The sequence below is a fragment of the Zalophus californianus genome, chromosome 3 (assembly GCF_009762305.2).
Source record: "Zalophus californianus isolate mZalCal1 chromosome 3, mZalCal1.pri.v2, whole genome shotgun sequence".
NCBI lineage: Eukaryota > Metazoa > Chordata > Mammalia > Carnivora > Otariidae > Zalophus > Zalophus californianus.
In genome coordinates this window covers 92,568,830-92,586,249 of record NC_045597.1, presented here as the reverse complement: position 1 = coordinate 92,586,249, position 17,420 = coordinate 92,568,830, and the positions used below count along the sequence as shown (strand labels likewise).

General features: G+C 47.3%; 1 protein-coding gene across 2 annotated transcripts in view; it reads right to left on the bottom strand.

Annotated features, from left to right (window-relative positions):
* The window catches only part of TFCP2L1 (transcription factor CP2 like 1), a 57,332-nt gene that overhangs the window by 24,583 nt on the left and 15,329 nt on the right, over positions 1-17,420 (bottom strand). The window lies entirely within an intron of this gene.

Here is a 17,420-nt window from a genome sequence, read left to right as displayed (position 1 = left end):
GGCCACCCAGGCCTCACGGCCCCAAGGGACAGAGCGAGGAGTCAGTCCACGGCCAACTCAGATGGCTCTCTGGGCCACACACCCCCATCTGTCCCCCAACCTGGTTGCGCTTAGGACACCCCAGGGAGCAAATCATGTGTCCCCAAGACACAGCACCTCTACAATTTTCAAAGAAATAGAATTCAATAAAAGATAGTTAACGTTAAATTTATGGAACAGAACTTCACAGTTCTTTACCTCATAAAGGACGCCCCCCCATTCACTTGGATGGAGAACACAGCCACCCACTCAAATCCACGTTACTTATTGTAACTGACCATACCCTTTCAGAAAGCAGGTTAGAGGAACGAGTAAAAGCCTGTTAAACATTGTCTCTAATTGCAGAACGAAAAGCATTTTCCCAAGTTAAAAGAATTTCATGTATTTAAAGGGTGTGGGGGATTCTATTTGGTGACACAGAACCAGCACAAGCTGGTTAAAGAATATACATGGGGAAAAGACTCATCAGTCATAACAGAGAGAACTGCATCTATGAATAACCTGAAGGAAACTACACGTGTTATCAGGAAATAAAATAGAGTCTGAATAAATAGGATACATCACATTCCTAGACAGGAAGACCATTTATCAAATGATGTCAATTCTTCCCCAAATTAAAGAAGTGTAACCACAACTCTAAAACACCCGTACATATTTCACAACTTAATAAAGGATGTTTTACAAATTAAGAGAGAATGATTTAATGATGGTACTGGTAAATCTGATTGGCTGTTTGACATTGTTTTAATTTTTAGATGAGGATAAGGACAGACTCACAAGAAGTAACAAAAATAGTCCTGAATACCTGTCCCCCACTTTCCCCAGTGGTGGCAGCCAAGGTAAATATGGTACATCATGGAAACCAGGAGGCTGACCATGGCACAGTGCGGTTCACTCCACTACAGGCCTAACACGGAGCTCCCTGGGTTTTGCAGGTACTCACCTCATAGCAAATATCAAAACAAGATACCACTGGACTGAAGTCAACTTTCTTAAGGTTTTATGCAAACATGAATCATACATATCAGACACTCAATAGGGAAGGACTTTCTGAAACCAAAATTGGGGAAAAGGGAAATCTACATATATTAAAATCTCTCTCTCCATATATATATACACACACACACACACATATGTATGTATATTTATATGTATACATACACACACCCATATATATGAATGAAACTTAAATGCCAACAACAAATTAGGAACAGCACAAACCCAGTGGCTAGCAGTTTTAAAATAGTGAAAACAGCCATGATTAGAAAAAGCCTAACCCCCCCACCCCCGCCCTGGTGGGTGGAATGCTGCCCATTCCCCCAAAAAGATTCGTCCATATTATCATCTCTAGAACCTGTGAATGTTATCTTGTATTTGGAAAAAGTGTCTTTGCAGATGCAATTAAAGACACTGAGATGAGGAGATATCCCTGGATTATCTGGAGGTCCCTAAATCTTATGACAAGTGTCCTTGTAAGAGATACGCGGGGTATAGAGAGGAGGCAATGTGACCAGCAGGGACTGGAGGGACCCAAGCCAAGAAACACCTGGAGCCCCCAGAAGCTGCAAGATGCAGAGAATGGATTCCCCCCTAAAGCCCTGCCAAGCAGCATGGCCCTACCGGATTTCCGACTTCTAGCCTCCGGAACTACAGGAGAATAAACTTCTGCTGTTTTGTGTTAAGCCAACACGTTTGTAGTAATTTCTTAAAGCAGCCACAGGAAGCTAATATACTTCTCCCTATGATGAATAATAGAATGGGTGAAGAACATGCAATTAAATCATTTATTCCAAATATTGGAATAAATAACAACTACTGCAAAACACCACGTGAATCCTAGGGACCTGGAGAAGAGCAGAATGGACACAGGGCTGTAGGTCACAGAGCTCGTCCCCATGGCTCCCACCCAGCCTGAAAATGAGGTTGGCCACGCGCAGGAATACCCACTCAGCCGGTGCCCTTCCCAGCTTCCACCAGCCCCCGGGACAGGCCCAGCAGACACAAGGCTGCACCACGCCCCCGCCCCCCTCAGGACGATGGGCTGGGCCCCCTTCCCATCAGAGGGAGGAGGCGCAAACCCCAAACTCTTGGCCTGCCCACTTGCCAGCTCAGAAGATGCAACTCATAGAAGGGTTTTGCGGACCTAACCAACACTTCTAGCTTTCGGAAAAAGCCAGATTTTTAACAGACATTTCCGGGCTCCTGAGCCAACATTCCCTTAACAGCAACATAAAATGGAGCCTCACACACCCTAACTGGTTTTTCCAGTGTCCTCCACCTTCTCCAAGGAAAAATGTAGCCAGCTCTGGCATGAGGCCTGAGGCCCAAGTGGTCATCACCATGGGTTTATGGGCACCCCAGGACCCAATTAATACTGACCCCCAGCTCTGCAGGGCAGCCCCAGCTCATGCAACCCCAAGGCTCCTCCTGCCCCACCCAGGGCACTTTCTTGAGCCTGAACATAAGAGTCTGGAATCAGTGCTAGTTAAGTGAGGCCCTAGGCCCGGGGCTACGGCCTCCTCCACCTGCTGCAGAGACCTGACCCATGCGGTTCTCCACCGCCTCTCCAATCTCCCGCCCTTGTCCCTTCCTCCTGCACACACACGCTCTGGAGCCCCTCCCTCCCATGCCTGCCTTGATGCCAACACTGGGGCCAGGCCAACCTCCCCAAGCCCAGCTCTCACACAGTGCGGGGCCATCAGAAGGCCATGGTTGGTCTGTGGTCACACACACTGATGAGCAAGGTCACAAAAGCAGAATTGACCGGGGGCACAGGGGCACCTCTCTGCTTCGCCTGCATCGTTTCTGGACAGGGTTGGGAGCCATAGGAAGTGGGCTCTGGGAAGGCACAGAGTCTATCTGTTCTGCTTACCACTGCACTGTTTGACACACAGTAGGTACTCAGCAAGTGCTTAAATGTGATTTTATATTTCTTTACAATGCTGTTCTGTGCTATGACTGTAGGGTTTACAAAACTAAGACACGCTTTTGCCCTCAAAGGTCAGCAGTCTTCTGGGTTGTATCACACCACACAGGAAAAGCACTTATATAAGGCAGAATTTGAAAAATCTCCCTAAGAGACAAGAGAGATCCAAAGTTGGGCAACACTCACAGAGAATGGGGAGGGTGGGAAGGGTGACAAAAGGTCTGAATCAGGAGGTAACATTGAAGTTGGACTTTGAAGAGTGTGCAGGATTTCCGTAGGGGAGGGGGTGAATGAGTGAGTAAGTAATCCCAAGTAAAACTGAGGCAAGGTGGTGGGAGGGGAGAGGCATGCCTTTGGGGAGCAAGAACTAGCAGCTTCCATTCACTGGGTGCTTACATAATGGCAAAGTCCTGCTCGGGATTAACTCACCCAAAGCTCAGCACAAGTCAACAGCTTGTGACAGGGGCAGCTTAGGATCATGAGCCCCACTGAGAGAAGGAGGCAGAGGTTCAGAGACATTACCCGACTTGGGCAAGCTTGCACAACTAGAAGTGGCAGAGCCAGGAGCAAAAACTAAATCTGTTTCCAGAACCTACCACATCCTACCTGGTGGGTGTCATTTGCTGGGCAAAGGACATCTGTAGTTCTACATGATTCTCTCTCAACTTCTCTCTTCTGGAAGGCATCAGGTTCCATTTCCCACCCTAACTAAAGTTTGTCTACAGCATCTCATGGCATATAAACCATCCCCATCCCAAGTTAAGATGGGTTTTTTTCTCCTTCCTTCTCTCTAGGAATAGCAGATTCCTAGGATGACCAAACCAACTTGCTGGGTGATCCTGCATATAGCATGTTGGCTCCATTTCCTAGTCTATAAAATATTCTGTTTCCCGGGGCGCCTGAGTGGCTTAGTCAGTTAAGCATCTGCCTTCGGTTCAGGTCATGATCTCAGGGTCCTGGGATCGAGCCCTGCATCGGGCTCCCTGCTCAGCGGGGAGTCTGCTTCTCTCTCTCCCTCTGCCCACCCCGCTCATGTTCTCTCAAATAAATAAAGTCTTTAAAAAAAAAATCCTATAAAAAATATTCTGTTTCCCACATTCTAAACAACAATCTGGGAAGAAAAACAAGTACTACAGGAAATGATAGGAAAGCCTGTTCTAATTTCAGAATCGTAAAATGTGGCAAAAGAAAAAGTCGGCCCTAGAATCAAGGAAATAGGGCAATAAGTAACTACCATTTAGTTTCTGTACAGCTACATGTCAGGACATTGCCAAGCCCGTTATGTGCACTACTTGATTTAGTCCTCTCAAGAGTCCTGTGAGGAAAAGCCATTATTGCCCTCATGTTATAGATGAGGAAATTAAAGTTAAGATCCAGAGAGGTTAAGAATCTTGGTGAAGATCAAATCCGGGTCTGTCAGACTCCAAAGACTGATCACTTAGCTGAACTACTACACAGAGTGTCCAGTGGCTTCAAAGGTCCCTTCTGGTTCTAACATTCAAGGAGTCCATCTATTACACTTCCTCCTGAATTTCTTCATATTCATCTTATCTGATGACCCTCTCCCACACACTTAAACCCTCCCCTTCCCTTCCCTTAAGGCTCAAATCCCTAATACACTATGACTTCAGTACCCCTGAAGCAATATGCACCTTCCAAGTCTGATGGACATGTAACCACATTGTGGCGTAAGTTCTGATATTTGTTTCCTCATGATAAAATAGTCTCCCTGAAACACATATTCCTACTCCATTTAAAATACTCCAAAGATATATGGTTACAGTACCTGAAACCATTATCATTTTTGACATGGAAACAGACCAAAAGAAAAGAATAAAGAACCCAGAAGTAGACTTCTAGATACCTGGAAACTTGATCTATGACAGTTGAGAAAAAACATAGACTTTTTAAGAGTGTGGAATAACGGGTTATCCATATGGAAAAAACACATCCCTACCTCACACCATATATAACAAACGAATTCTAGGTGAACAAAAACCATAAAATAAAAGCAAAACCTTAACATTTCTGAAAAAAATATGAGACTCTTTCATGACTGTGGGGTAGGAAAGGATTTTTTAAAGTAGACACAAATACACAGAGGAAAAACTATGTCCTTTATATTACATAGAAAACGATGTTAAAATTTATATTGAAACACTTTTGAAAATGCCAGGGGTAGGGTGCCTGGCTGGCTCAGTTGGTTGAGCATCCAACTCTTGGTTTCAACTCAGGTCGTGATCTCAGGATTGTGGGATCAAGCCCTGCATCAGGCTCATGCTCAGTATGGAGTCTGCTTTTGTCCCCCTCTCTCTGCTCCTCCCCCCACTCGCATGCTCTCTCTCTCTCCCCCCCTCAGATAAATAAATAAAATCTTAAGAAAAAAAAAGGACGCCTGGGTGGCTCAGCCGGTTAAGCGTCTGCCTTCGGCTCAGGTCATCATCATGGATGGAGTCCTGCTTTGGGCTCCTTGCTCAGCAGGGAGCGTGCTTCTCCCTCTGCCTGCCACTCCCTCACTTGTGCTCATGCTCTCTCTCTCTCTCTAACAAATAATAAAATCTTTAAAAAGGAAGGAAGGAAGGAAGGAAGGAAATGCCAGGGGTGCTATTAATAATTACACAGTCTCTTTAAGTGGGGACTGACCTGGAAAACTGGGCCATAATGATCACCCTATGTTAAAAGAAAATGATCAATATACACACAAGAAGATGCTGGTCTCTACAAGTATGCAGGATAATGCAAAGTAAGGTAAGATACCATCTTACATCGATTGGAGGGGTAAAAACTACAGTCTGACAATATCAAGCGTTGATTACAATGTAGAGAATGGGTACTCTCAGAAGTTGTTGATATTAGTATTATATTGATATAACCATTTTGGAGAAGTCTGGCAAAAAAGAGTTTCATTAAGGATATACAAATCCTTCAGTCAGGCAAATCCTAGTCTAGAGGCATATCCTAAAGAAGCACTTGATGTATATTAGAAGAAAGACAAAAATTGCTCACTTCGGCATTGCTCATTATGGGGAAAACCTGTCAACAACCTATATATCCAGCACCAGGAAAAGAGATACGTTAATTCTTTTATTTGACTTAGAGTTTCATGCTAACTGCACACAGCACTTAAAATGAGCACTTTAGAGACACATACCAACACGGAGAAATCTCAGAGTCATAATATTAAGCAAAAAAGGTACATGGTAAGGACACCTGGCTGGTTCAGTCGGTAGAGCACGTGGCTCTTCATCTCAGGGTTTTAAGTTCGAGCCCCACACTGGGTGTAGAGATTATTTTAAAATAAATAAATTTTTAAAGAAAGGTTCATGGTGACACATAAGAAATTACTTAGATATAAACTTTGAAGACAAAAGAAAATGATGCTGTTAGCTTTTATGGTTAATTACACAAGGAAGTAAAAAAGTTAAGAATCTGCATGGAGATTCAAACCAACACCAACATTTCAAACCAACATCAACTTCACAAGTGGTTTTGCTTCTGAGGAGGGAGGAAAAGCTTTAGAAAGAGGTAAAATCAGAAGCAAATTTGGCAAGGTTGAAAACTGTGTTGGGCACGTGAGTATTTGTTCTCTAATTCTCTGTAGTATGCAATCATCTGAAATTCATACACACACACAACATGACTGAGTGAAGGAAGAACACTTAGAGCCGGCTGTCATTTGCAGTGCATTAGGGTTGTGTGTATTCTGATTCCCCAGCCCCACCTGAGAGGGAGGGTCCTTTGGACTCCATTACTGAGCAGTCACCACACACCCCCCACTGCCACCTTCATACCAGTGACGTGCTGGGTAGAGGGTATTCGGAGATGCTAGCGGGGAGAGCCTTCACCACACTCATTTACACACCACCCCACAATTTTGGCACTCAAAAAAACTGCCTATAAGTGATGAGCCGATTTAATCAACCCACAGTTCTGTACCATACCTGCGTACAGAAAATCACAATCACTTACCATAAATAGTAACTGAAAAATTAGAGATATGCACCTCCCAGTGTTCTTCTGCATGCTCCCAAAACCACCTAGGGAACCTGGTTAGCACCCAGGTTTGGAGTCTGGGTTCATAGCTAGACCCACTACTGACCCACCAGCAAATCGCTCCATTTGTGAGCCTCAGTTTCCACATCTCCAAAATGTCGACAATATTGGTGCTTAAGGCAGAGGGCTGCTGGAGGATTGAAGGAACACCCAGCAGCAAGTGGTGCGCAGGTCTTGGGCTGGATCTTGAACCTCCCAGTGGTGAGGACACTGGCAGACACCACTCCACAGCAGTGCCTACCAGCTAGGGGTGGTCTTTCTACAGCCTCCCCCAAAGCCTTCAGGGCAATTCCCTCCAACATCCCCAGCCCCACCCTCTATGTGGAAGGCTGTTCAAGGCCTTTTAAAAGCCAGTGGGAAGGAGCCCCAGGGTCAGCACTTGAAGATGTGAACTAGCCCTTGGCAGGTGGCCCCCAGGCCAGCCCAGCCCAGAGGAGCTGAGGTGCCAGGAGTGGCGTGAGCTGGACCAGGGGCGGTCACAGGCTCCACATCCCCCTCCCCACCCTGCCCAGCAGAGCCCTGGTGACCCCTCCCACCTTGGCACTCCAGCTTTAGTCCTCAGGGAGCCATGGGGGCCCTCACCTGGCTCAGTAAGGTGATGTGACCTGGGCCACATCCTGAAGAATGGTTTGGACCCTGCCAATGGGCCCTGAAGCCATTCCAAAGGGTGTAGAATCTTCCCTCTACCCCAACCTTAAGACTGTGCCCAGCCTCGGCCCCTCTGCCCTTCCTCACCTCCACCTCACACCAGCTGTAGCAGAAATGGAGGAAGGAGGCAAGGACCATATGGCATAGAAGAGAAACTTCTTTTCCAAGGAAGGGATGTATGGCACTTGACATTGCACCTGGTCCAGACAAGTGCTCAACAGACCTTCATTTTCTCCCTCTTCCCTCACAAGCCATGATTTCTAAAACCTTCTAGCCCAGACATCAGCCAGCTTTCTCCCTGAAGGGCCAGACAATAACTATGTTCGGCCTTGCGGGCCATAAGATATCTGTCACAACTCCTTGACTCTTGCCACCGTAACAAGGAAGCAGCCATAAACATGTGAATGAATGCGTGTGGCTGTGTTCCAATAAAACTTTATTTAAATACACTGAAATCTGAATTTTTATGTAACATTCACTTTTTCTGCTGACCTCTTCCTCCCTCCCAAATTCTTTTGATGCTTTGCAGCTTTGCCCCTTGGCTTTCTTGCACGATGCCTAAATCAGAGCTCATCAACTAGACTGGAAGCTCTGAAGGAGAGGCCAGCAACTGGTTTACCTGAACCAGGAGTGTGTGCGTGCATGTGTGTGTGCGCGCATGCGCGCACACACCACCCCCTTGTACAGTACTGGCATGTGACAGGCTTGTAATTAAGGGTGCCAGAATTTGATATTAAATTCCCTAAAGCCGTTAATAGAGCTAGAACTAGTCAGCCAAACCAAGAAGAGCATGAAGAGATGCCAGCCTCCCTAAATGGTCAAAGAAATGCCAAGTGGCAATAATGTCATATGCCAGTTTCATCTATCAGACTGGCAAAACTTTGACTGCTAGCATCCCAAAAGGACAAAACACGGGGCTAGGCCCTCACACATCCTGGAGGTAGGAGATCCTATGTCACAGCCTACTGGACATTTCGACAATACCCATCAATACTGAAGATACACCCAGTCTATTATACAAATGCCCCATTAAAAAGTTGCTGAATAATATGCACACAATGTGACTGCATTTTTAAATGTTCTACACATCCCCTTTTTATTTGAGCCTAATATAATGCATCTCACAGTTGACAGAAAAGGACCCTTCCCTCTTAAATTCCATACACCTTTAGCATTAACTTTGTTGAGGACTAGGAAGATATGACACGTGAATTTGAAAAACACATAAAACAAAGAGTAGGGAGTGCCTCCTACTGTTCCGGGCACGTAACAGATGTCCACAATGACAATGATTGGTATTTTTGCTTCCAGTGTCAGGCCAGTACCCAAAACCCAACCAAACAGGTAGGCATTTGGGGAAAACAGTCTTCATCCAATAAGAACACGGAACACATGCAGATGAGGGCAGACACAGGGAGGTTCCTTCCACCTGGCATCTCTCTGCGAGACCACCCTAAGAATCCACAGGACAATATGACTGTGCCCATTTTAGAGGTGAGGATACCAAGGCCCAGAGAGGTACTGATGTGCCCCAGGTGACACTGCAAGTTAATGGCAAAGACTCAGCAGCCTGTGGCCTGGCCCAGGACGAAAAGAGGGGAGGGCAGCTGGGGTCAGGTCAGATGCCCTGGAGTTGAGCCTAGATCCTCCCGTGTCCTAGCAAGTTCTCGAACCTCCCTGCACCTTCCCCTCTACGTCTGCCAACTGTCCCGTGCAGGATGGTTGTGAGATTAAACGAGAGAACGTACCTCCAGCCTGGCACTCAGTAAGCGCTGCACCCTTGCCGGCCGCCATCTCAGGCTCTCAGCTCCATCCCCGCACCTCCCACTGCACTCAGTGCTGCAGCACAGATGGGCCCCTCCAGCCCTCACAATAGCTCCCAGTGACCGGGCCACCCAAGGCCACACAGTCAGGAAGCAACCCAACTGGGACATACCATGGGACGACTCCACCAGAGCCACCTGAGTCTCTTCCCGGCTGTCTGGGGGAGAGAGGGCAGGGGACACAGCCACCACCACCCGGGTGCTGCCCCGAGCAGGCCCGGCCCTGCTTGCCTCCCCCGGGGCCCTGCCTACCAGGTGCTCCCGCTGAGCGGCTCTGCCCAGTGAGCGGAACCCAGCGCAGGGCCTCCTGCCCAGATCACGGTGTTCCCAAGAACAGGAGGCAATTGCCTGGGCCAGCCAAGATTTAAAGGTTGTTTACTTTCCAACAGTTACTGCTTTGGGTAATTAATGCCACATAAAACATAATGGAGGCCATCGTCACCTCTGAGGAGGGAGCGCTGGATGCCACCAGCACTGCAATAATGGCAGGTGAAGGAAGCAGAACTCCGCACACACTGGGTCCAGCACGTGGAGTTTGTCTTGTCACCTGCCCATGTGCGGCATCATGCAAGTGTGTCGACACGGAGCACTCGACACAAGGAAGGCTTTGCCATCCACACACCCAAGTCTTGATCGTGATGGCCTGCTGCCCGTGTGACCTTGGGCAGGGCACTTAACCTCCTCACAGCCACTTATGTCAGGGACTGGGCACCATGCCCAGCACACAATGGATCCCTTACATGCATACAGTAAGTATGTGTGCGTATGTACAGAAGTAAAGGTCTCCATGTCCTAGAAACTCTTCAGAGAAGGGACTGCTCCCAGGGCTGGAGGAGGGAAAATGCAAGATGCTCATCTTGTCTTTGGCATCTCGTGAGTGCCAAAAATGAGGACAGGCTCAGAAAAGGGACAGAGGCATGTCAAAGCGACACAGAGGCTGGAATTAACTGGGTAAGAACAGAGAAACAATGACGTTAGGTTTTAACACAGAATAAAATATCCACAAGTCCATACTGATGTAATAAATAAGTGAATGCATAAAGTAATGGTAAAGAAGAAAAGGCTCCTTATACTAGCATTCCAATTACTCAATGTAGAAAGAAGGAAACAGAAAATCATGATTAGGCAAATGCTATGTAAGCACTGGTACAAAAATGATCAACTAGTGGATGCTACAACAGTGTGCAGCAGTTTGAGGATAATCAAGACATCAGCATATCAGATTATCTCCCCATCCCAAGATATTTATTAATTACAAAAGGAAAAATATCAACTTTGCAGCAGAGAAACCTGGCAGACGCCCCTAACTCATCAAGGTCAGCACCACCCGCAATGAGACAAATCAGCATCGTGAGCCCCTAATATGATGCACTAGCAGGGCACAATGTCACTTCTGTGACGTTCTTGCCAAAAATGCAAAATCTCAATCTCATTACTTAAAAACATCAGACAAACCAAAATTGACGGTATTCTATCAAATAACTAACCAGTATGCACTCTTAAAGTCTGAAGGTCATGGAAGACAAGGGAAGACTAAGGGACTGTCACCAATGGCAGGGGGCTAAGGGGACATGACAACAAAATGCCATGTGAGGGGCACCTGGTGGCTCAGCCGTTTAAGTGTCCGACTCTTTATTCGGCTCAGGTGGTGATCTCAGGGTCATGAGATTGAGACAATGATGTTGGGGCTCGTGCTCAGCAGGGAGTCAGCTTCTCTCCCTCTCCTCCGCGCCCCCAACCCCACCCCACCCCCAAATAAATAAATACTTTTTTAAATACCATGTGAGATCCTGGCTTGGATCCTAGAGCAGAACAGGGACAGCACTGGAGACACTGGTAAAATGCAAGACTGTGGTAGAGGTTAAGAGCATCACACCAATGTAACTACCTCGTTTCAATCATTATACCATGTTTATATATGATGTTAACATTATGGGAAGCTGGGCAAAAGGTATGTAAAAATCTTGGTACTGTTTTTGACACTTGGTACCTCTTAATCCCCTTTGACACTTTAAGTCTAAAATTATTCTCTTCTCCCTACCCAAAATGCTCTGGATGCCCAAGTTCCACCCAGAACTGTGAATAGTAGACCTAGATGGGACCCAGGAATGGTCTTGCTCATAAGCACTGCTGGCTGATTCTAAGCCAGGGGCTTCTGGGCCCTGGGATATTTGCTAAGCAGTTTTTTAAATTGTCTGATGTGCTCTGAGTACCGGGAATGGTATCTCTTTTTCCTATTTTATTTCCCATTTGGTTATTGTTGGTTCATAGAAAATTCACTAATTTTTGTATGTTGAGCTTATATCCAGGCACACTGCCGAACTGAATCTTTAATCTATTTAAATGAACAATATTTAACTGCAGACTGTCGACCCATTTTGAATTAACTGGTCAATTTGACGGTAAGGTAAATTAAATGGTAACTGCAAATGGTTCAACTTAATACAATGGTTCTTGCAAATCAGTAAGCGAAAGGGCAACAGAAAAATGAGCAATGGCTATAAATGGCCAGTTTTTTGTAAAAGAAAGGTAAAGGCTTATAAACATACAAGAAGATGTTCAGTTACACCCTTAACATTTATTAGAAATTAAGTAAATGCAAATTAAAATAAGGAGCTTAGGGTGCCTGGGTGGCTCAGTTGGTTAAGCGTCAGACTCTTGATCTCAGCTCAGGTCTTGATCTCAGGGTTGTGAGTTCAAACCCCACGTTGGGCTCCACGCTGAGAGTGGAGCCTACTTGGAAAAAGACACAAATAAAATAAAAAATAAAAAATAAGGAGCTTACTTGTGTGTGCGTATTAGAACGGTTTAAAAGGTTGACAAGGGAGAGCCCAGGCATGGATATGGAGAAACAGGTACCCTCCTGCTCAGGTGGTAAGGGTATGAACATAAATTACTAGAACAAAGGACAGTAAAGAGTAGAAAACTCAGGCGCCTGGGTGGCTCATACGGTTAAGCATCTGCCTTCAGCTCAGGTCATGATCCCAGGGTCCTGGGATCGAGTCCCGCATCGGGCTCCCTGCTCGTTGGGAGCCTGCTTCTCCCTCTGCCTCTCTCTCTCTTTCTCTCTCTGTCTCTCATTAATAAATAAATAAAATCTTAAAAAAAAAAAAAAAAGAGTAGAAAACCCAATCTCTTAAGATAAGGTCAGAACTGTGACTCACTCGAGCACCTCCCCTCTGAGCCCTGCCCTGCACCACGTCCTGGGCTGAGGTGTTCACGTGCCCTTTATTGGCCAAGATTTTGGAGGCAGGAGCCAGACTTCCTGGTCATTCATATGCCGACCCCCAACATCTGGCCCTGGGCAGCCCCATTTTGTGTCTGAGCCTCTGTAAGACGAAGGACTTTGCAGGCCCTGTCCATGCAGCCCCAAGACAACCTAGGCCTCTTCTTCCCCCTCACCCCAGGCCTTCCAAAAGAGCAGGCACCTAGGACTACCTCCAGGAACTGCTCCACCTCAGCCTCTGCTTAGAGGGTAGAGAAAGGGAGAGGGTGGGAGCAGCCATGCTTACACAGGGCCCAGCTCAAGGGCCACAACCCGGCCAGGGGAGCATGGGACCCAGTCAGGCCAATGGCTCCCCTGAGAACGCCAAACCAGAGGCTGGGAATGAGAGCCACCAGCCCCTCTGCGCGGCCGGGCTGAGGATCTATGTTCTCGGGAGCTCTTGGTGGTCTCCCCGTCTGCCCTCTGGCTATGGGAGCGGGGAAGCAGGGAGGCACAGAGAGCATAAGGCAGATCCCCAGAGAAGAAGAGCGAGGAGAATCAGAGAATTCTCAATGGTGTTTGAGCCTCTGGCTTTAGTTTGCTCCTGTGGCCCGGCTGCAGCCATGCCTTGAGGTTGCCTGCTCTGTGTGATGCCAGCAGAGAGCCAACAGTGGCCACCAGAAGAGGCCTCCACCACCTCATCCTTACACCGACCAAGAGATGGGCAATAACAAGTGCTGGGTGGGAAGGCACCAGAATCCTCCTGTATGCTGCTAGCAATGCAGTGTGGTACAACTGCTCTGGAAAGCAGTCTGGCACTTTCTCAAAAAATTAAACGGAGTCCCCGTATGACCCAGAAATTCCACTCCTAGATATACTCACCAGAGAAATGAAAATACAGGTCCACACCAAAACCTGTACATGAATACTCACAGCAGCCTATTCATAATATGCCAAGAGGCAGAAACTACCCAAACGTCCACCAACGACAGAACAGATAAATAAAATGAGGCCCACCCACATGGTGAAGTATTATTCAGCAATGAAAAAAGAATGAAGTATTATTCAGCAATGAAAAAATCTGATTCATGCTACAACATGGATGGCCCTTGAAAACATTATACCAGGGGCGCCTGGCGGGCTCAGTGGGTGGAGTGTGCGACTCTTGATCTCAGGGTTGTGAGTTCAAGCCTGCCCCACGTTGGATGTAGAGATGACTGAAGAATACAATCTTTAAAAAACAAAACAAAACATACTAAGTGAAGGAAGTCAGTCACAAAAGGCCACCATTTGTACAATGCCATTTACATGAAGTATCCAGAACAGGCAGCTTTTTAGAGAGAAAGCAGAGAGTGGCTGCCTCAGGCTAGGGGTGGGGACAATGGAGGGAATGAAGACTGACTGCTCACTAATAGGTACAGAGCTTCTTTTAAGAGGGACAAAGTGTTCTGAAATTGGTGGTGGTGGTGTAGTAAGTTCAGTTGAATATATTAAAAACCATGGATTGTGTACTTTAAATGGGTGGATTATATGGTATGTGAATTGCATTCCAATAAAACCATATAAAAACAGAGACCAGATTGAAGTAACCACTCTGTGACCTGGGGCAAGTCACACAGCCTCTCTAGGCCTCCGTTTACTCACCTACACTACAAGGGGAGTGGGGTGGGGAGGGGGTAGGCTAGATCAGCACTTTTCAAAACTTTGATACATTCGTAAATTACCCACTAACTTATTAAGATGCAGATTCTAATCCAGTTGTCCTGCAGCAGACCCAAGATTCTTTATTTCTAACAAGCTTTCAGATGATGCTGGTTCATGGAGCACATTTCCAGTAGCAAGGCGAGATGAGATCTTAGGCCTCTCTAACCCTAATCCTTTAGGAAATTGACTCTTGCCCACCTCTGTGAATTCCCAGAGCATGTGTAGTCCTTCCCATTCAAGACTCATACGGCCCTCTAACCACTCCCATGAGAGCTTCTGGGGCATGAACACTGGCTAGAGTGGAAGAGAAAGATCAAAATGTCCCATGTCTGCTGGAGCACAGAGTGCTCAGCTAGGTACAGGTGAGGTCCCCAAGCTACAAGCAAAGAGCCAAGAGTGGGGCAGGGCCCACAGTTGCCTTGCAAGGTCCAATCCTCTGTTTCTGGAAAGAAAGAGGTGAACAGCAATGCCCTCAACACAGTGACTAACAAACCCTTGTACACCTAAGCATCAATTAGTGAAAATTCAGACATTCCTGCCCTACCCAGTCCATCACAGTAGGAACCATGAACTCCAAGAGACTCTGATGCTGATGGCCCAAGGACCAAATACCATCCTTGAGCCACTCCTGAGAGAAGACAGGCTTGCGCTCCAAGAGAACGTCAACAACACACGACACATGCTGACAAGTTGGTTCCTCTCTCCAGACCTCAATTTCCCCATCAATAAGAGGGGGCTGGATAAGATGTCCCTCAAGGTACCCAAAGGACATTCCCTTGGGTGAAAGTAGAAGGTAGGAAGAAAGGTCAGCTGGCCATCTCTGGCCTCCAACCAAGATAACACCCACACATCTAAGCAATGTGTCTCTTTGCTAGAGAGTTCTGCAAGAAGAGTATCCCATAGGGACCTGTCAGAGGGACACAGAGTCCTGAGAAAAATGAGGTAGGAACACCAATCTCTTAATTAACACCAAGGAGCATTTTTCCATCTCCCCATGACCCCTACAGACTCTAAAGCTGTCAAGTCCTGGGCCTGGGAGCTGAGAGTTCTGGGCTCACACCTGGCCCTGCCCCTAGCAGGTTGGATGGCCCAGAAACATTCCATCTTGACTTGGGCCTCCTTCCTTCTCTTGTGAAATGAAGGGGTTGAGACAATCATAGTAGCTACTTGGGTAGAGTGGCGCCTTTAAAACAAAACAAATGCAAAACACCTTCCTCCTCCAGAGCAGAGAATCTGTACACATTCTTCTAAGTAGTTAATTCTAACCATAGTTCAGTGGCCCCCAGAAACCCAAACTCGGGCCATTTTACAAAGAACAGGGTGGTTCTTCCTACCCTGGCCTACCTTCCTGCTCTCCTCCCCTCTAAACAGCCATGGGGAACAGCCAAACTTAGCAGCTGAAGGAATTAACATTTACTGAGACCCAGTGACATACCTGGCATTTAAATGTGATTAACTTCCTACAACGCACCATACAAACTCTAACCTTTTCCACCTGAGCAGTGACCAGAGCCAAGTTTATTAAGCCTGGTACCCTGTCCCTCAGCCTCACTGATTCTGTCCCGGCTGCCAGGCCCTTGTTTGGTTTAGGGGTAGGACACTCAGGGGCCTGGCAGGCAGCTGTAGCCCACAAGCTACTGGCCAGGGGCAAAGTGCAATGCCCTTTGGGGCCAGGGAGAGCCCGCCAGTGACCACAAAAATGTCACTGCTGCGGCCACGTGGCAGCTGTGCAGTGCTCTGATGAGCTGGTCTGAATTATGGGCACAAGGATCAGGTTTGTTTGGGTATCCCCTGGAAATTTTGGTATGTGCTGCTTTGCTTTTATAGTCAAAAGCCAAGGTATGTTGCTGGAGAACAAGCTAGCCAAAAGATTTTCTGCCCAAGTGGAAGAATCTGTCAAGTCGGTGAGCAGATTAACTACATTACAGAAGCCTTCGAAGCCCTGCCTGCAATGGGGACCAGTCCTCTGGCGCCGCAAACTCTGTGCCTGGCAGCGCGTGGCAAAGCTACGAACAGGTGCACCTCTTCACTGGGGTATAGGGCAGACCTCCTTGAGTGAGAGCAGAAAAGTGAGTCCCCCAGAATTTCATTCTGCGGAGTAATGATAGCTCACCTGGTAGGACAGACAGGGTCACTCACAGAGGCATCAACACCCTTCCAGTCCCAAGTGACTGAGGCCAAAAGCACCTTAAAGACATCTGAGAAGAATGCTGAACACTGATGGAAATAGTGAACAGTTTTGATGAAACTGGTCAGCTTCAGGAAAGCCTAAAGCGGCTCCCTGACCAAGACGCTAAAGAAGAGGGTAGCTGAAAGAATAAAGCGACTGCGGGGCGCCTGGGTGGCTCAGCGCATCTGACTCTCGATTTCAGCTGAGGTCATGATCTCAAGGTCGTGAGATCCAGCCCCATATCAGGCTCCTGCACTTATCAGGGAGTCTGCTTGAGATTCTCCCTTGCCCTCTGCCCCTCCCCTTCCCCCCCACCCCCGTGAGCTTGAGCGCTCTCTCTTAGTATTTAAAAAAAAAAAAAGAGCCTGGGTGGCTCAGTCAGTTAAGCATCTGCCTTCGGCTCAGGTCAGGATCTCAGGGTCCTGGGATCGAGGCCCACATCGGGCTCCCTGATCAGCAGGAAGCCTGCTTCTCCCTCTGCCTCTGCCCCTCCCCCCTCCTCCCATGCGCTCTGCGCTCTAACAAAATCTTTAAAAAAATAAAAATGGGGGGGCGCCTGGGTGGCTCAGTCGTTAAGCGTCTGCCTTCAGCTTGGGTCATGAGCCCAGGGTCATGGGATCGGGCCCCGCATCGGGCTCCCTGCTCCGCGGAAAGCCTGCTTCTCCCTCTCCCACTCCGCCTGCTTGTGTTCCCTCTCTCGCTGTGTCTCTCTCTGTCAAATAAATAAAATCTTTAAAAATAAATAAATATAAAAATTAAAAATAAATAAAAAGAATAAAGTGACCACAAACCCACCACACACAAAGGGAACAGGAGAGCAATGATAAGGGGAGCCAGCTACAATCTCTGAGA